The sequence below is a fragment of the Aphelocoma coerulescens genome, chromosome 1A (assembly GCF_041296385.1).
Source record: "Aphelocoma coerulescens isolate FSJ_1873_10779 chromosome 1A, UR_Acoe_1.0, whole genome shotgun sequence".
In the NCBI taxonomy this organism is placed as follows: Eukaryota; Metazoa; Chordata; class Aves; order Passeriformes; family Corvidae; genus Aphelocoma; species Aphelocoma coerulescens.
This window is the reverse complement of record NC_091014.1, coordinates 10,766,853-10,787,896: the sequence shown is the minus strand read 5'-3', so window position 1 is coordinate 10,787,896 and position 21,044 is coordinate 10,766,853. Positions and strand designations below refer to the sequence as shown.

The 21,044-nt window shown below is 39.6% G+C and overlaps 1 long non-coding RNA gene across 1 annotated transcript; it reads left to right on the top strand.

The window, feature by feature from the left end:
• The first annotated feature begins 13,094 nt into the window (after positions 1–13,094).
• On the top strand, positions 13,095–19,717 carry LOC138104571 (uncharacterized). The gene is made up of 3 exons (XR_011148118.1): positions 13,095–13,160; positions 15,841–15,919; positions 18,198–19,717. It is a non-coding gene; the product is annotated as an uncharacterized lncRNA (long non-coding RNA).
• The last annotated feature ends 1,327 nt before the right edge of the window (positions 19,718–21,044 follow it).

Genomic DNA, 21,044 nt, shown 5'->3' with positions numbered 1-21,044 from the left:
TTCTTCTTGATTCTCCATAAACGAAGACTACCCAATACTTGCTTCCAAGCCCATTTACTAGGATTTGCTTGTTGCCTGAGGTTCAAATAAAGCCTGCCTCGCCTATTTTCTTCAGGTGTGGATATGTGAAAGCCAGCATAGGCTTTTCTATCATCCTTATTAGTCTTATATGAAGCAGCTGCTGCCTCTTTCTGAGCAGCAAGCAGGTTGCCAGACAGCCTGAGGGGCTACCATCTGACATCCATATTTTGTTCTCAATAGGTCTGTGACTCATGCTTTCAGGGGAATATAGTAGTAGGTAGGTTTTGTCTCCTTTTGTGCGGATGATAGATGCAGTTTCATTTCCTACTGCAACTGGGCAACCAGAATAGCTGTATTTCTTTTTTAAACAATTCACCCCCCCAAAAAAAGCAGCGTTTCATGGATCTGTTTCATTTACTGGTATTATATACTCATGAAACATTACAAAATAAAATTTCTCTTTAGTACCTTAAAATGAAATAAAATACAGCTAGTTTAATTTGGGAATAAGGAAAAACTAATATGAATGGTTTTCCTGGTGAAGACCCTCAGTGGTTTTTAATGTAGTGCCTCATGATAAGACCCTGCTGGCTGGGGAAAAAAGGGCATTATTATTTGTAGTGTAGTTGTGCCCATGTGTCTCAATGTGAATGTACTAGACCTGGGGAGGATGCTGTGAATGTGTTGGTCTCCCAGACAGTTTTCTCAGCAGGAAAAGCATGGTGGGAAGCAGGGTAGAAGGGTGAAGGGATGTGCTAAGGGGCAGCCAGCAAAACCAAGGATAATGTAGCAGGTTCAGTTTGTAAATCAGGCAGAAACACCAATTAAGTGTAGTGGTTTGGTTCAAAATATCCATTACTTACTTATTTTTCTTCTGTGAGACAAGAATTAGGAGAAAGCAAAGCACACTGAAAAATTAAACAGTAGCAGTACAAAGAAAGAGTTTTATTACTAATAGAATTAAAAGTAAAGAGAAATAACAAGAAATTAAAGCAAACCCCCTCCCCCTTTCCAGCACTTTCCTCCTTTTACCCAACTCACGCAAAGGGCAACAGAACATGGGATGTTAGTCAGTGTTGCAGTTCTTGGTAAGTCTCTTTCATATGCTTAAGGAAAAAAGGGTTTTCTCCAGTTGCACGTGGTTCCCAAACTGCCACCAACAGCAGACCCTCCCGGAAAGAAACAATCTGCTGTGGTGTAAAACATCTCTTCCATGAAAAAATCTCACAGTTCCTTCACACTGCCAAACATAGGCTATCACATGGGGTTATTAATCTTTTTAAGGATGAGTTACTTTGGCCTGAACACAAAGGCTTTTTTTTCACCACAAGTCTCTAAAAATGCTTCTATGTAGCCTGGCATAGGCACTCTTCACAATTTTCATGGGCCATATATGAATTTTTTATCTCCCCACGTACTTCAAATGGATTAAAGAGACAAACAGTTTGTGATATTATAGTTTCTTACCATGGCATGCAAGAAGTTTTTTAAGCTATGTGTGAGAAAACGCAGCACCGCCCTCTTTTCTCCCGTCGCCCTTTTCAGCTTCGTCTCATGTGACTCGCTTTCTCCTCTCTCTGACTCTGAAGCTGCCATGTTGAAGAGTGTCCTGTGCAGGCTTTACGCTGGAAAAAACCTTGCTCCCTTTGTGCTGCTGGCTGTGTGGTGTCTTCAGTTCAGTGTGAAGTGTGCTGGCTGCACACAGGAGGCTCTGCCGGCTCTCACTGGCTCCACGTGGAGAGGAGAGGAGACCCGCTGGTCCCAGGAAGCCGCGCCAGATGGGTTTAGCCGTGTGGCAGTCCATGGCTGGTTTAGCTGTGTGGCAGTCCATGGCTGGGTTTAGCTGTGTGGCAGTCCATGGCTGGTTTAGCTGTGTGGCAGTCCATGGCTGGGTTTAGCTGTGTGGCAGTCCATGGCTGGTTTAGCTGTGTGGCAGTCCATGGCTGGTTTGTGTGGCAGTCCATGGCTGGGTTTAGCTGTGTGGCAGTCCATGGCTGGGTTTAGCTGTGTGGCAGTCCATGGCTGGTTTGAGCTGTGTGGCAGTCCATGGCTGGTTTTAGCTGTGTGGCAGTCCATGGCTGGTTTAGCTGTGTGGCAGTCCATGGCTGGTTTGTGTGGCAGTCCATGGCTGGGTTTAGCTGTGTGGCAGTCCATGGCTGGGTTTAGCTGTGTGGCATTCCATGGCTGGTTTAGCCGTGTGGCAGTCCATGGCTGGTTTTAGCTGTGTGGCAGTCCATGGCTGGTTTGTGTGGCAGTCCATGGCTGGTTTTAGCTGTGTGGCAGTCCATGGCTGGTTTAGCTGTGTGGCAGTCCATGGCTGGTTTAGCCGTGTGGCAGTCCATGGCTGGGTTTAGCTGTGTGGCAGTCCATGGCTGGGTTTAGCTGTGTGGCAGTCCATGGCTGGTTTAGCTGTGTGGCAGTCCATGGCTGGGTTTAGCTGTGTGGCAGTCCATGGCTGGGTTTAGCCGTGTGGCAGTCCATGGCTGGTTTGTGTGGCAGTCCATGGCTGGTTTAGCGGTGTGGCAGTCCATGGCTGGGTTTAGCTGTGGGGCAGTCCATGGCTGGGTTTAGCTGTGTGCAGTCCATGGCTGGTTTGTGTGGCAGTCCATGGCTGGGTTTAGCTGTGTGGCAGTCCATGGCTGGTTTAGCTGTGTGGCAGTCCATGGCTGGTTTAGCTGTGTTGCAGTCCATGGCTGGTTTTATCTGCCTGCGGCTCCGCGACAGTTCCCCCCCCAGCAGCCCAGGGTCCGTGCTGTGGCATTGGGAAAGGGAGGGTGGGCAGGGGCCCTGGCCTGGCCTGGCCTGGCGGGGCCTGGAGGCTCAGAAGCCCCCTCACCTTCCAGCAGGCGAGCTGGAACGAAAGGCAATTCCCACCATTCCGTGCAGTTTAAATATGTAAATTGTGAGAAGCATCATTCATCTAAAGGACTGTCCATCGACTCAGGTTCAACCCACTACAGATAAGCACCCAGCTTTTGATTCCTCTGCCTCATGTTCACTGCCTGGAGAAATTTTTGAACAAAAAATTAAAATTAAAGCCCTGACAATCCTAAAGATAATTGAGAGAAACCACCAAAATCAAAGCTCTGAGAATTGTAAAGATTTTTTTATCAGCTACTAGCTTTGTACAAGCTCCTAAATTCTTGTCATTACTTCAGATCTATCTAATTTATTCATCTCAGAAATAATTTTAAATTTTAAGAAAATAAAATTCATACCCTTCTCTACTGAATTTTTCACCTCTGACTAAATTATTTCATTTGTTTTCACTTGTTCTCCCATGTACTTCATACGTTCTTTGGCCTAGAACCTTTGTTGTCTGAATTATAGTATCTATGTATTGTTATAAATTAGCATGAGCAGTGTATGTAATGTAAATTTCACTGATTAATTGCTTCTAAACAGTCTTCTTTGGCTAATGAGATATGCACATTGAAACCAAGAACTGGTTTTGACTTCCAATGTACCCAACTCTGTTCATGTGACTGAACTGCTGAGAATTGCACCCAGCTGTGGGACTGCAAATTCAACACTGATATACTGAAAATGAAGCAATAAAGCAGCCTCATCAGTGCATCCCTACTCTAAATTAGTTCAAGAGAAAAAAACCCTCATAAACAAATCACTGTGAATAATAAAGTACTTCAAAGCATTGACATTTGATTTATTTTTTTTAATTGTGTTAATTAGAAAACATGAGGAAAGCTTGATGATGACTGCTATTTTAATATAAGTTCACAGTCCCACGTCCACCTTGCTTCTGAATGTCTCCCACTCTCCCACTGCGTCAGAAGAATGAGTGGGTTTATTCAGTGTCTTAGTGTAGAAAAATACCCATTTTCTTCTTGTCTCCACATGCCAGCTGAACATTTGCACGAGTAGCTCTTCTGAGCTTTGGTAAAGCAACCATTTAGAATACAGACACTTTACTCCCCATCTCATCATTTTCCTTGAGCAGACACCAATTCTCAGCCCTTTTTTCAACTTAGGATTAATAAATATGATTAAAAATATTCACTGCCTCTTTCTTCACCCTCTCAGCTGTAATTTCCAACATTCTGCTTCACTTCAGACAATGATTTTTAAGGTGAAGTGGGTATAGCATTGTGTAAAGCATCAGAATTTTAAAAGGTGAATGCATAGCTTTCTGCAACAAAAAACTGGAGTTCTTGGTATGTTCTGACTGAAGCTTTCATTTCTTTTTCAGTCCAGCCAAACATAAACTAACATCAATACTAGAAAACTCTCTTTTGGATTCCCTAGAGAATATTTTTATGGTCAGTGTTCAATGAATTCTGTCCAGTAGCTGCATAAATAATTAAATTGTAAAGATCCTAGGTATGCATATAGGATAGGAAGTGCTATGAGATTGCTGATAATCTCTGCTTAGGGAAGGAGGATTAAGGGTCCTCTACTGTGACTATTTCCTAAGAGAATCAAGCTTTCTTAATGACAAGCTCAAAGAGCTGGTAGACTAAAACATAGCTATGGGCTATTAGCTAACAATTATGTTTCTCTGTTCACAAGTGAAGAATAAAATATTCCAAATCAAAGATAGTGGAGAGGTCCGTTGATTTTAGTAAAATTTACATGCATCTTAGGATAGCTGGATCTCCAGAACTCCAGTAAACAGCACTGAAACAAACTCTAAAACTGGGAGAAGGGAGGATCAAAGTTTTAAAGACTGAAATACAAAAAAAAAGTGTAAGCAGAAGTGAAAGCGCTGCAGGAATCAAAGGTTTGACCCCAAATTCCTCAATACATAAATGCTATTTATGATAACCTATTGATGTGCCCTCAGCATCAGAAGTCTGCTCACAGGACTGCACCTAGAAAGAGAAAAATAACAACATATTATCATTTAGATCTCTGCCACAAATGGATTACATACAATTAAATTAAAACTGCAGTTCACTCCTCAGGTTTTCTTTCCCAATTTTTGCTTCCCCTCCATCTTTCAAACTATAACTGATAAGAAAATCAATCTGTCATAGTGCAGCACATAGAGGAAGGTCCAATGAGTCCAGTTTTCATCATCCTGAGCATTTGCTGTGTGCTATAGATGAAAACCCTGGGAGTCTGTAATATATGGTACTTGGCTGGTGGTTTTTGAGAAACACTTTATACGTTATTAAACTCTTCATAACATTTACAGTAGTTCAGTTCTGAAAGAAAATGAGTAAGTCTTGTAATGCCCTGAAAATGAGTAAAAATGAAAAGTGAAAAGACAAAAGCAGCAGCTGCGATCGCTGGCTTGCTGGGAACTCCCTGAAGCATGGCATGCAGACACGCCAGAAAAGGCTCTTTTTCTTCTGGAGAGTTGACGTGTAGTCTGCACTGGAAAAGAACGAGGCAGGGTGACGCGAGCTGGCTCAATAGGTCGAGCTCTGGCGTGCCCTTGGTCAGAGGGAACGCAGCATCACCTCCACAACATCCTAAAGGAATGCCTTTGGTGGCAAGGTAGGGCACAAGGTAGACACGTGTGCTACTTCCTCCTCAGAAGAGGCACGACAGGCAGCTGATGTCTGGGCTTGCATCAACCAGGCAAAGGAACAGAGAGGGGCCTCTGGTGTGGGTTCCAACAGGTTTATTGCCACAGGGTCCAGGGACCAGAAGGGCCCTGAGGAGGGTTGAGCATGCTGTTTATAGAGGAGTGGAACAAGGCAGGGAAAAGGGAAGCAACCAATGGGGTACAACCAAGGGGGGGTAACAATTTAACAAAAACCAATAAGGGAGACAGGGAGGCTGGAGTCACAACAGGGAACCAATGAACAATCGAGTAACAGAGAACTTTCCAGAACAGGGGGAGGTAACTTGGGCCTGGGGACCACCCAGGGGGAGGTGGCTTAGACCTCAGAGCCGTCCCATGATCCGCCCTCTGACCCACTGTCTTGGGTGGGGAAATCCACCCAATGGATGGCCCTGGCTTGAGTGGCATTTAACAATCTCAGCTCATGAGTGGCTGAGCCATCCCAACAGCAGGGATCTGAGCTGAGATTTATCCTGTTGTGTGTCCAGCTAACACAATGTATGAACAGCTTCTGACTGAGCAGCAAGATTTTTCTTGGGATCATTCTATAGTTTTGAAGAAGTATTTTATGCATGTCCAAGCAGCCACTTTATTGTACTTACATATAGCTTGCATAAGATGCTTCCCTCAACGCCCCACAGTAATCAGAAGAATGAAATTATGGGATCCAAAGACTTTTCATATTTTTCATCCATCTTAGCTGTACATAGAGAGGGGCTTTAAATTAAGATAAGAGGTAAGGCTAAAAGTGTACCACCTGGTAGGACTGTGTTACTGTCGCTGCTCAGCACAATGCTTGGTGCTACAAACTGAGAGATTAACATATCAGTGAGAAAAAGAGAACAGTTAATGCAAATGTCCTTACAGCTCAAGTGGCAGCAACTTCAGATTAGTGCCTTTTTTTTCAGTAGGATAGGTGCCTTCTGAATATATACATAGGCATATAAATACATTCATTACATTTTTATAATGATATTCTGTGACAGTTTGTTTGTCTGGAAGCGCAGAACAGAATATTTTAAATGCTCATTAAAGAGGAGATATGACAGCTCTACCTGTTGCCTGGTAGTTAGAGCATTGCTCCTGCACTGGGAAGCCTTGGTTTGAACAAAGCAGATGGACAATCGTTACGAAATTCTGAGACAGGTTCCATAACCACCCTTCATCAGGCTGTGCAGCAGAGCAAAACAGGTCTCTTTGAAATACTCCTAGGTATAAAATACAAAAATATTCACTGACAAAGAGCAAAAGAGAATGACCCCATAACTTTTTCCTTGAATACAAACAGGAGAAAATATTTTCTCTGGAGTTCCATCTCCATTGCCAGTTGATACAACTACATCTGAAGCTGCCCACCCTGTGCCATTGCCCAATTACACAGAGACTGGGAATTTCAGTCTCCTCATTCAGACAAAGGAATGGAATCTTTAATTTCTGCAATTAATACCTTAACTACTGTCCTTTTCAACAAAATAGGAAGTTTCATCACCATCTCTCTTATTTCTTTTCAAAATACTCAAACCAAAACTTTTTTAATTTAATCAAGGAAAATGTGTAACTTGACAAAACTGTGTTTTTCTATTTGTTTTTCTTCTATTGAGAAGATTGGTCTCTGTTTCTCTCTGTCACTGTGAAATCTCAGGTCAGACTGAACTTAAGTTCTTCTGATTTCTCTAGGTCAGATGGAATTTGGAGCAAAATGAGCTGTTTATCTATTTCCCAAGACTGTTTTCAGATCTTGTAATCTGAGAGAATGTGGTGGAGAGTATTGTAAATTTGTGATGACAATAAGAATCAATATAATCTACAGAATGACTGCAGCAATCCCCAGTAGGGAGAGCAACTTCAGTTTGACAGGAACAGATCTGGAGGGATTGTTTTGACTCAGAAATGAGGGTGCTGGGAAGCCTCTGGCTATTGCATGCAGAAATCTCAAGTTCCCGTTCAGAAGACTTCAGTGTTCTAGCGGAGCCACTCTTTGATTTACTTTTATCTGTCAATAATTGAAATTACCTGTTTATCTCTTCAGTGTGTAATGGGGCTTTGTGTGTCCTGTGTTTGGTTCTTTGGTTTTCTTGATTGTAGGCAGGAGGGTTGCATGGACACATACAGATTGTGGAACAACTGCACTTATGCTCAGCAAGAACTCTGTTTGATGAATGGGCTTCTTGATTGCTGGATTTATTGTTTCATGACTGGACACAATATTTTGTTTTGGGGGACTACCAATCCTAACTTTCCTTTGAAGGAGAGGGAAGCAGCAGCACTTGTAGCTACTCTGATTCTCCAGGGAGTCTGTGCGATCAGATATGGTTTAAGGAAGTTCTTTATGTTATTTTCATTTATTCCCAGGCACATAAAAAGGTTAGTGAGTTCTAAATTTGTCATAGGATTATGTCCAAAGGAGAACCATTCAACATAAACAGTATTAACCAGCGTAACTCTTTCTCTGAAGAGATCAGTGTCTATAAAGGCACAACAGAAACACGAGTTTCCTCATTTTTGGTGGATTCCAGGGAGAGACTGAGCTGATCTAATGGAAACCATGTCTGAATCATTCTCCAGTGGCTGCAGAAGTTTTTGTAATCAGAATTCTTGAAAAAAGATATATTCTTTATCAAAACTTAAAAATTGAGCGTTTTGTTAAAGCTTAGGGGTTTGGGAGATTTTTTTATTTTGTTGGTTGGTTGATTTTGAGAATTTTGGCGGTGTTTTGCTGTCTGTGATAGAATTATATTCACTGTATGAATATTCCTCTTTTTATCCAGTTATAAAGAAAAACATTTATAATGAAAAAACCTCCCAAGCTATGCTAGTTGAAATGTGAGGTCATTCTCTCCAGAATAGAGTAAATAAGTATGCAAAACAGAACTCTAAAGCCTCTGAAGTTGCAACTGGACACAAAGTATTTTTAGAGATGTTTCACCCTCTCTAGACCATACAGTTATTTTTTACTCATCTCTGCCTTGTATTCTGCAGTCAATTCATCTACAGCCCTAGAACTAAAAGGTGAACAAAAGCAGATGCTTTCCTTTCCTACCACCCAGCTTGGCCTAGACAGAGATTTCCTTGTGCACGCAGAAAGGTCAGCTTTTACACATACATGGTTCTTATGGTAGTACTATTTCTATGATAATACTATTTCTATGCTAAAGTGCAGGTTCCTTTAGGTATTATCATACTGAGAAAGAAATAAATATTTTTATTAAATGCAGAGAAATTAATTGTGATTCTGAACCAGCATCCATTTAGGCAACATGTTTGGAAATGTCTGCTCATAGGTACTCCTCTATTACCACCATCTATGTGTACCTTGCAAGCACTAATGAACACTGAAATTAGTCTCCCTAAGTTATAGGACCTCTGAGCTGTCTGCAACGTTTTTGACACTTTCACCCTAATTTTATTTGCTGGTTATAAGTTTTTTAACCAATATTTTCTTTTCTTTTTCTGCCCCAATAAGCGACCTTGAGTCCTTGTTCAAGACTTCTTTAATTAAGCTGGGATTCAAAATACAATGTCTGCTCTAGTCTCTTCACAAACTGACCTCACAAAATGCTAACTCAGAAGTGGACTCATTAGCATTCAGAACCACCACAGATGAACAAAGGAGGAACATTACAGAAAATAAAAGGAAAGATATTAAAAGAAGGACATTGCGGGGAGAATGAAGAACATAATTTCTTAAGTGGACTGGAGAGAAGGGGTAGGTGAAGGAGGCCACTTTGTATCAGAACATTTTTTCAGTGATCTGTCATTTGGCAGGTAGAATGAGATTGCCTGTAAAAAAAAAATTTAATTTTAGCTTGCATGCAAGGACATATTGAGAAGAATATTTAAACAGAATGAAAAAGCATACACAAAAATGCATATAGCCGATGCCATAATCTTAATGGACACACAGTGAACTGGTGGATTTTTCTTCATAATGTTGCCAGTGGTTTGAAATTTTTTTTTTTTCCCTAATGGTATATATCTCCTTCTTCCTTAACTTAACAGCTTAGCAACCTTTTGCTTCAGCAACTTGCTGTAACAGTTCCCATCATTAAAACAGTTAGGTAGCTCTACTTATTATAGTACCTGTGGTGTTCCAAGAAATGTCTGGGACCATAAAAGGAGCCTTGATTTTGGTTACTTGCCTGGTAGAGAAAGAAATGTGAGAAGTGAATTGACAAAGTTAATACCTCATGATATGAAATGAGTAATTTGTTTAATGACTAAAGACTGATTACTGTTGTTTGGCCAGAAGAACATTGCAGAAGTACATTCTACACAAAGTATTCTACTCCAGCTAAGTCAGGGATTGGAATAATTTTAAAAATAAACCAGTCTAGTTGCTAAGATATTCATCAGGGAGGTGACAGGAAGCCTGAATTCCAGATTCCTGCTCTCAGAATTATTTTTACTTTTACCAATGACTGCCTAATATAAAATGTATAAACAGTGATGGGAACACAGTCCAGGACTCTCCTGCTGACCTAAAGCTTACCGTAGGCCATCTCCACAGGGTGGGGCTTTTCTTTTCTTTTTCTTCTTTATTTTTTCCATTCTGTTCCTATGTATCTTACATCCTTTGTTAGGCAGTAGGTTGAATTTCAGCTGGAGGGGTGGAAGGTGAGACACTGGAGCCATATGGTACCTAAGGCATCTTGAGGGATGCAAATTACATGCATTTGGATCTCTTAAGCTGAAGATAGACTGGAGTGTATCTTATCTGTGCAAGATAGATGAAGGTAGATAGGAGTGTTAGTAAGGCACTAACAGATAATACCTAATAGATGCTTTTGGTACCACTGATTCATCCTCCTCCAATTGGATTGAAGGTGTTTCTGTCTGCTACAACTTTTATTTCCTTTCTATGTTTTAGTTAAAACAATTGTAATAAAGCAAACAGGCCAGATCCTTTCCTGTCAACCTGTTGTAAAGTAACACAACACGACGTGTGTCCACATGGCAGAATTCTCTTCCCCTCTTTGATCATGGCAATTTCTTCCATACTACTTTTTAAGAACACTGTAAGGGTTATGTCCTTGACTGCACTGCTCTTCAACTGTGGGGTTTTAGCAATCAAATCTACCGCTCTTTGCACTCTCGTGGCCTCTTGCTATTGCTTTACTAGTAAAGATGTCCCATCAAGGTGGGTTTCAATGGGACCTCGTTCCCTTGCTGTTCATGGTACAGCTATGGTTATGTACTGGTGAACATGAAGGAACTAATGAAACCATTGAGGCAAATGCAAGCTGTCAGATTAGTCTCTTTGTGCATCAGATTGTTCAAAACTCTACCTAAAAGAAGGATAAATATCCTTGAAATTCAGCAGTGTAGCTATATTTTTCTTTATGTTATTTATTTCCAAAGTTCTCTAATTTTTTTCAGAAAACTAAATTAGGAAAGATTTAGGCTGGACTTGGATATATATATATTTATTTTTTTTTTTTTTTTTGCTATGGATAAATCTCTCAGGGTGGATGTTTTCTTTAATCCCAGAGGAAGAGCCTCAAGCTACATTTTGCAGTTTGTCTCATGGGCCCAATTATGTAAAGGCCATCAACCCTGTGTTTCAGAGGCTAAAATTACCAGTTGCCAAGCTTGCTCACATGTTCAAAGAAGGCTCTGCACATGTGTTTGTGTTAATTTTCAGCTCTCATGAGCACTAATTCAAAGAAGGGCTAAATGAGTCACTGTTAAAGCTATATTCCCTCACCCTTCATATACAGCAGATTGGCTTTACAAATCTGTAGCAGGTATTTTAAGTCTCCTCAGTGAGCACAGCACAAGATATCCAATAATAATTGTCCGTGGTGGTCTGATGGACTCCAAAAGGGTGTAGGAAAAAGACAAGCATGAAAAGGGAGTTTGAGAGAAAAAGTCCCAGCAGAGTTCTCTACTGATTCAGTCTCCTTGGAGTGACTATAGCTGTCATTATCTCTCCTGTAGAAAATAAGCATTAAAAAAGCCAGCTGGCAATCATTTCTCAGGACCACATTTATAGCACAAGAGAATTTTCTTTCTACTGTTATTCTTTACTAAAAACATTTTGTATTATTTGTGTTAACTTTTGAAAAATCATAGGAAAGTGCCATCATTGCTAATTAAAAAGCAGTTAAACAGACATTAATGAAACTCCTACACTGGTGTTTTATGCAAAGAATTGATGAGATACTGAGCAGACACAGTTCTCAGATTCATTAGTTGGTCTCTAACAATTCACAATTCAGTTATGCACAATTCAGTTAATGAGCAGAACATACCTGCCATTTTTCCAGATATATCAAGTGATATTTACTCATTTGGGGAAAAGACTACATATTAAATATAGTTATATGAATGGAAAAAGTTATAGATTTTCAGTGGACATGAAAGTTAAACACTCTGTTCCTCCCTGACTTAGTTGGCCTCTTGAAGGACTGTATGCACATGCCAGGGAAATTAAACTGTAGAAAAGATTTCATATCTAGAGGACTTTTTTTCCTTTTTCCCTTTTTATCTTTTGCAGTTTTGACCAAATGGAGATATAATATTTCATTTCAGAAAAACTCTTCCACTTTGTATAATATAATTATTATTAGAGAAATAATTTGTTGGAGCAAAGACTGAGAATGTTAGGACTGTTACCTTGGAGGCCTAGATCCAGTGAGTAGATAATTATGCATAAAAAGCCAGATTCAAAGTAGCACACCTCCAGGCCAGTACTCATGGGACTCTTCAAGAAGGTAGAAATCAAATAAAACAAGAATTTCTTCCTGATCTCCCTGGTATTACTTGTTTGCTAAATTGCTACTAAAAACAAATCTCATGTTTCTATCATTTTGTTATCTGTTGTACAAGATGAGATCCAGATCACTTGAATTTTTTTTCTCACTGTGTGCTGACTGGAGAGATCTAATTTATGAATTCTGATGTATTTTCAATACAGCTCTCTGGACTGTCAGTAATTAATAGATCAGTGCATGGCCAAAGGCAGAAACATAGTTTCCCAAAAGGAACAATGTACAATGTTTAGGGATAAACCAAGGGTGGGTCTTACAGATCTCCCACCTCATATTAGCAACTATCCTATCAGCTCATTGTCTGGTTCCATTGAGCTAGGCCCCCCCATTTTAAAATTGTGGTGGGACTAGGGGCACCCAAGGATGTTCACATGGCAGTAAATAGCATTCATTAATTAAAAAACCTGAAGCCATTAAGTAAAATTCTGCCCAAAAGAGCAACTATAGTGACATGGACACTGGTACCAGTGTTGTAGTGATGCCCAGCGATACTCATGCAGAAATTAATAGAATATAAAATAAAGTCAGCTGAGGCTGAGATAGCTTTAAACATGTTGCTTCAGTTTCAGCAGGTATCTAACTGGTTTAGAGAGCACCTCACATTCTCTTGTCCTACTGAGCATTAAATCTGAGATGTTGTGCAGCAGCAAGTCTCTATCTTTGAGGAAAGTGAAATTATCTGTATTTCTACTTGAAGTCACTGTAGCACACATATGCACTTTTTTATTTATTTTTTTTTTAGCTTGATCAAATGGTGTCAATTCAAGACTCAGCACAGATCAAGAGAAGTAGCATGGCTGAAAATATCACAAGCCCTGAAAGCACATACATTTGATAATGTAAGGTGTGACTTCAAAGTCCATCTGGTGAATCAGCTCTGGTTTTAGGCTTATTGAACCCTGTTAGCTCTTTTTCTTAGTACTAACTAGAAGTGCATGAAATTAAGTTGCCAAGATTTGTGGCTTAATGAATGGGTTCAAGGTTTTGCCCACACATTCCTGTTGCTGACAGAAATGGGTAAGATTTTCAACAGCAACTGCTAATCTGAAATGCTGCAGATTTTGGTGTGACTGTTTAATATCATAGCATTACAGAGTGGTTTGGATTGAAAGAGACCATAAAGATCACCCAATTCTAACTCTGCTGTCATGGGCAGGGATACCTTCCACTAGACCAGGTTGCTCAAAGCCCCATCCAGCTTGGCCTTGAACACTTCCAGGGATGGAGCATCCACAACTCTGGGCAACCTGTTTCATTGTCTTACCATTCTCATAATGAAGATTTTCTTCCTAATATCTAATCTAAACCTACTCTCTTTCCATTTAAAGCAATTATCCCTTGTCCTATCACTCCATGACTTTGTAAAAAGTCCCTACTCAGCTCTCTTGTAGCCACCTTTTAGATACAGGAAGGTGCTATGAGCTCTCTCTGGAGCCTTTCCCAGGCTGAACAGCCCCAAGTCTCTCAGCCTGTCCTCATAGTAAAGGTACTCCAGCCCTCATCTTCATGACCCTCCTCTGGACTCATTTCAACAGGTCCATGTCCCTCTCCTATTGGGGAATGGTTACTCTTTACAGAAAGCCTTGAGAACTTGCTTTCTGGTGATTTGCCTTCTTTAAGAAATTATGTGATAGCAACATTTTTCTCCAGCTGTTATTTTCTTTTCCATTAGCAGCTTTTCCATAGGAGATAAAGTTGCCATCACTTTTGTGGTTTGACCTGCACAGCTTTAAAGAGGCATGCGTGCTATTAGCTGTGTCTATCAGATGTTTGGATCTCTCTTCTAATACCAGCTAATGCTCAGATTATACCATTGATTACTAAGCAGAGTTGTCCATTGATTTTGCTAGACTGCTGGAAAATCGATAAAATCATGTGGCCCAAATTTCACTGACAATGTCTACATACCATTTTTGGAATATAAGTGACTGTGTAGGGCAGACAGAGTATTTTATGTGCCTGCTCATTGTGAACTGAATAAATGTGAAATCCATTACCATTCAAATATGGAAAACAATATAACACACACAGGGGGTCTAATTTGCTTTCTCCTTTTGTCTCGTTTTGTCAGTCACACTGTTGTAAAGTGGGTACAGAATGCTATTACTCTGGTCCTTTTTTTTTTTTCATTCTCACTAGTATAAATGACTTTTGGATTACATAGAGCAAGCGTTAACTGAGAAGTTTTATTTAAAGTTTTATGCTATTTCTATGTTAGTTTTATAAAGGAGGTAGCATTCTGTAATGTACACCTGCTATGTCATTCCTATTCCTCTTAAGCAGTGATGAGCCCAAAGATCAGCTCCAAAGCATCTGCCTTTTGTTACATGTCCTTGGCATAATTCAACACCTAAAAAGAAAGGGTGGTCCGATACTGAGGGCATTGACTCTCCCATTTTCATAGCCCCAGTTCAGTTCCCTATTTTTGTTTAAGTTTTGCAGTGCCACTAAACCCATGTAGAGCAAAACCTCACAGATGTACCAGACTGGCTCTATCTGAGCTGGTGGTTGGAGGCTGTCAGAGATGTGAATTTGAACCCGGGAAGTTTCATGACATTTTTACAGGCCATGTGTCCTAATTACCCATGGATCTTGCCACACTTGTATGCCAATGCACAGACAAACACCATCTCAGCACTCCGAGCTTCAGTTTCCATGTGTGGAATTAATAATACCTTGCTATCTGACAGTGCTTCTGGGAAGAAAATACATTTAAGACTGTGATATACTCATATACCAAGTTAGTAGAGGTGTTGGAAATCCTTGGAATATTTAGTTATGCCAATTGGTTATTTTAATTATATACATCACTGAATTCAGCATAAGATATAGACAGTCTTAAACCCTTTCCCATGCTGAGTTTAGTCTGGCTTTGTGGTGTAATGAAGACATTAAATTGCATTCTTCTCTTGCATTTTGCTGATGAATAAATGAGTTTTAGTGGTGGTGTTTCAGGGCCTGAACTTCAAGCATCTGCCTTGGGGTTTTTTTTTGTTTTGTTGTTGTTGTTGGTTTTTTTGGTTTTTTTTTGAGGTGGGTTTTTTTTTTTTTTTTTTTTTTTTTTTAATTTAACTAAAATAATGCTATTTTCTTGCAATTAGAAGATACTGTGCCAGTGTGGGGTAGGGGTCATTTGAGTAACAGTCTTTTCTTTGCCTCCCAGTGATGCAAGGCAGAACTTAGCAGATTGAAGGCCTTTAGATATAGTCTGGCAGTCAGACTTTTGAACTGCCAAAGAAATCCCAAAAAAAGATGGAATGTTGTCTGCCTCCTCTAGGCTGTCCTTTCTTCTGTCCCTGCTAGAAAGAACAAGAAGGGTTGAGAGACCCAGAGCAGGAAGCGAGATTCCCTTTTATGCTATCTGTGTAGCACAGGAACACTGTAGATCGAACAGCCTACTAGGAATTAAAAAATGTGGAGTCATTCCTATTTTTCAGACATGCTGAAGCACTGACTATAGATTATCTGTTTTGCTTTCTTTGACCCTGACTTCATAGTGATTTCTTTTTGCTTTAGCAGAAAACGCTGGCAGAGCAGAGAAGTCAAATACCGTCTTCCAAGAGAAAATCACTTATGACAAACGTAAAGATAAACGGAGGTAGGGAGAATAAAAAAAATCCTAGAAAGGAGGTGAGATGAGGTGATGACAGAAGGTGTTTGGAATAGAGAAGATGGTGCCAGAAATTGTATATTCACCTCCTTTTTCCTTAAGAGAATTTCCATATGTTGCCAAGGACTTGGGTTGGAGCAGAATAACATTTTCTCATGCTCAGCCTAGTGCAAGAAGATAGCCATTTAATCACGGGGACTTAGGCAATCTGAAGCCACATCTGCTGCACCCTTTTATACAGAATTTCAGCTCTCAAAAATGTCCTTAGCCTTCACTCAAAAAGTGGTCAAGAGCGACTCAGCACCGAAGATACTGCCACAGCATATAAGAAGTTTTATTTATGGCAGTAAGTGGATACCAAAGGTGATGCAGTGTTCCGCACTTTGATGCTAATTTGTCAGTCAATTATTTAAAAATTAGCCTCTAGCAAAATATTTAAAATGTCTGTATCAATGTTGGAGACTTCTTCAGTTTCAGTCTCAGACAATGAATAAGTAAACTTAGCCTGAGGCTCAAAAATGCAACATATTTTCTTAATTTTAAAGTCATTACTGGATGATAATTACTTTGTATGCTCCTGTGTGGATAAGAATTTTGATGCTTCCATCTGGGCAGACATACTTTAATCATCTTTATAGAATCACAGAATCATCAAGGTTGGAAGAGACCTTCAAGATCATCTAATCAATGAAAAATCAATGAAAAAAACAGTTGTGAGCCAGGTGGATGATATGAAAAAAGGCATGGAAGGATTGCTGCACTCCAGGTAGATGCTGGGTGACAGAGATCAAGTCTGAATACAAAAAATGGTATATTCAAGAGTCTACAGTAATGATAAAAAAAAAAAACAAACCACAGAATCACATAATCAGAGAACCATCAAGTTTGGAAGAGACCTTTAAGATCATCTAGTCCAACCATCAACCCAGAACCACCATAATCACCCCTAAAACACATCTCCAAGTGCCACACTCAGACATCTCTTGAACACTTCCAGAGATGGTGACTCCACAACCTCCCTGGGCAACTTATTCCAGTGCCTAACCACTCTTTCAGTGAATTTTTTTCCCTAATATTTAATTTGAACCTCTGCTAGCATAATTTAAGGCCATTTCCAGTCATCCTTTCGCTTCAGATGTGGCGGAAGAGGCCAACCCCACCTCACTACAGCCTCCTTTCATGTAGTTGTAGAGAGCAATGAGGTCCCCCCTGAGATTCCTCTTGTCCAGACTAAACCCCAGATCCCTCAACTGTTCCTCATAGGAAATGTTTTCTAGACCCTTTCCCAGTTCCTTTGCCCTTTTCCAGACATGCTCCAGCATTTCAATCTCCTTTTTGAATTGAGGTACCCAAAACACAGCACTCAAGGTTCAAATCTTGGATACTTTCATGCAAGGTGTTCCTAAAGACATGCTAATACATGGCCTATCAGTAAAATGCTTCTAATATTATGGGAAATGATTCTCCATTGGGATGAAGGCAGGTGGGCTCAGGGGTGTGTGGTGCATTCCTAAGCAGGACATCCTGGCTAAAGAGCTTTCCCATCTACAGAAAGTGCCTGCATAATGCCTTTGAAACTTATAACCGCAATTTTTTAAAATCCCTAACTATTATAGGATTTTTTAATAAGAGATTGTGCCATTTTTCCAACGGAGAAGCCAACATCAGACTACACTGAGTTGCCTTCAGAAATGTCAGTGCATTTGGTATAACCTGGAAAAAAAAATCAAAATTAAACCAAGAATATTTCCATTCAAAAGTGTTTCTTTCAGGGAGGGGTCAATATGAAAGAAATCATGGTTTTTCTGTCAAAAATAAGTGATATTTCTTCAGCATAGGGACCACTGACAATCAAGGGTACTTGGTTTTATTTGTCTGGTACTGTTCAGAAACTGAATGATAGCAAAGCTTTGCAGATAGATATGTGTGATATTTACAGTGGTTGGCTCACCTTATATTTCCTTTATTAGTTTTAAGCTCATATTTGCTGTTGGTTTTTAAGACTGTTATATCCTTTCATCCTTCCTAACATTAAGACATATTCGGCATAAATCATAAATCTATTGCTTGCTTTATTACGAGTTGGTCTCAGAAAGGTAGGTTATTTTTTTTTTTTCTAAGTAAGGGGAAAAAAAAGGCTTCTGATTTAACAACTTTGTTTTAAAATAGTGACTCAGTTAAATGATATCATAAGTGAGGACACTTCCTGTAGTAAAAAGTCAATAGTCATTATAAATGACATACTCTTTTTTTCTCCTTTTGGAAGGTCAGCAAACTCACAGCACTGGATTCAATACCGAAGATGGCATCAACCTGCAAAATATATGGACAGCTTGCTGGAAATATTCTGTGTGCCCCCTTTTCACCTTTCACCAGGACAGTACAGAAGGAAGCTGCAAGCTCACAGATGTTGTTTTTTTTTTTCTGCTGCTGTCATGATTATTTTCAGATGTATTCTTAGATCATGCATTCCACAGGGGAGCTCCTTTCCTTGTTTAGCACAAAGCTGATCGCTTTGCTGCTGTCCTTTTGATTTAGAGAGAAAAATCCCACATCTGATGTACAACTTTGATTTTCTAGTAATTAAAATTGCAGTGTGGGAGCTCATCACTCCTCCTCCAATCCACCCTGCTGAGGTTCAAGGCTACCTTTGGAACATTTCCACCTAGTGATGTGTTAATATTGAAGAGATATCCATGTTGTTGTTTTCATAGTTCCCCCAAACTTGTTAAATGCTTTCTACAAGCAGGTGATTCTTAAAAGCATGAACCATGGCTAAATAGAACACATATTTGTACTGTCTGGATAATGGGTTAGTCTGTTCACCTTTATATGGAAAGTGAGTGGTTTGACTGTTCCGTCTTTTGAGTACCTTTTTTTCTGTCTTTCAAAAGGACAGTGTCATGGGAACTTCTAGTGCTACGAGGATCAATAACAAATTTCCATCTATGTTTTACTTTTTGAGAGGTGAACCATAACAGTTAGTTTTTCTCCAATGTTATTTCCACTGTACTGGAATCAGTCCCCATCCAAGTAACAAAATTTTTTTCTCTGGCAAAGGCAGCTATCTGTACTGTACTTATCTGAACAGATATAAGAACAGAGATCAGTAAAGTACTTCTATGAAATGATTTGGGGCTTCAAATGAGACTTTTAATTTTTTTCTAAAGACAATGCTAGAAGTCTACCATTTCACAAAATCTAAAATAAATATTTTCTTTCTGCATCTTCACCCAAAATCTCTTGGCAGTTCCACTTTTGCACTTCAGGCCAAAACTAAAATTGACATTAGCTAGAAATGGGCTGCCAAATATTATTTGCCTCCACATCTTTCCTTTTCTACCTCTGCAGGGTTACTGTCAGTGAGCCAGGAAGGCTGTGGGTCAAACATAAAGCCAAAACATTTGATTCACAAAATTTCTTTCCAGGGACGAGTTCTAGAGAAGCAGGGACTTGTGATGCTTAGCTAGAAGTGTCCTTTTTGGACGAATACTTATTTTCAGTATTCTATGATTTTCTACATACAAATAACTATTAAAAAGACCCATCCAAGAAGGTTTCATCCCTGTCTTCAAAACATTACTGTAACAAAAAACAATGAGAAAAACTCTCTGGTACTCACATTAATATGACATATTTTTCAATATTCTTTCATAAGCAGATGACTGGAAGTTTAAATGAAATACTGATTTTGAAGATTTATATACTCTTGTCTGCGTTGTATGTGTACTTCTATGCTTCTCAGTGTGGAGCAGCTACATCACCATGTCTCAAGGAGGAAAATAAAAGCACCGAATTTTATTAAAGACTCATTTTCTCCAGTGTATCAGCACTGAGTTATTTAGCACAGTCACTTTTCTTATTTTGACACGTTTGGGAAAATTCACAGCATCTAACTGGCTTTCGAACTCCCACTTCTACCTATGTGTCTCGTTAATCTGTCATTAGTACACATGGGATGCAAAATAAAACAAGTAGCATAGGAATATTGACTGGCTCAAGAGCTGCTAAAAGGTTTTCTGTTGAACTCTGAGTGCCTTGTTCATCTTGGCTTTGTCTTGTTTTTTAGTGTTTTTTTTTGGTGTGTGTTTGCAAAATAAAAAATGGGTCTTTGAATCTTTACCTTGTCTGCCACAGACATCATTCTACTGAAGTACTGTGGTTTGACAACCTTTCTCCTTTATTATTGGGGGAAAAAAATCCTTTTCCCTGGCTGCAACAACCATATCCCTGTCTTTTGCTGATGTCATTTGGTGATGTATTAAGGATGAGTTTGCTTATTAATCTGAGTGTGGGTCCTGAACCTGTCTATCATGCAACCAGGTTTCTGGTCCAGAGAGGCACAAAGTGTTGTATATTCTGATTACAGTGAAGAATCAGAGCAGAGACTCCACAAATTTGGAGTTGATTTAAAATTTTCCTATTTTTTTTTTCAGAATGTATTTCAATCTGTTTTTTCTTTTTAGCAATTCTGTTTCCCAGCTCTCTTATGAACCACAAGAGGAATTTCCCTGAAAGGCCTAATGCTTTAGTTGCATGCAGAACGCTCTTTCAGTGCTGACCCTATCAAACCTAGCACAAAACACAGAAGCAACAGTTGTAACATTTTCTTGAGATCTTAATATGATGCTCCTTTTGTCAATTGATTAGAGCTCTCCACAGAGCTTTTCTCTGTGGAGCCTTGCTTTCAATTTTCCTTACATGGCATTTCAGCTTCAACTCCGCACTGACAAGATATGCTGCTTGACAAAAAAGGGAGCTGAAGGAATACCTGTCCTGCTACTCAGCACCTTGTTTCAGGCCTTTATGTATTAGTTAGTTATTGGATAAAAAACATGATTAGTCAGTTATTGGATAAAAAACATGATTTAGGGATGGCTCATGTTTCCTTTTAGAAAGTCAGTGATTTCATCAATAATCTGTAGTATCAGATGCACCCTTTTTCATTTTTTTTTTTCACTCTTGGGGTGAAGTATGTTTCACAAACAACCTTGCATGAATCTAGGTGAAATTCCAGTTTGTTATTAACAAAAGAGAAGTTATCACAAGGGTCTTTAGCATGTTAACTGGTGCATTTGCTGAAGAGAGTGATAGGAATTTGATAATGATAAAA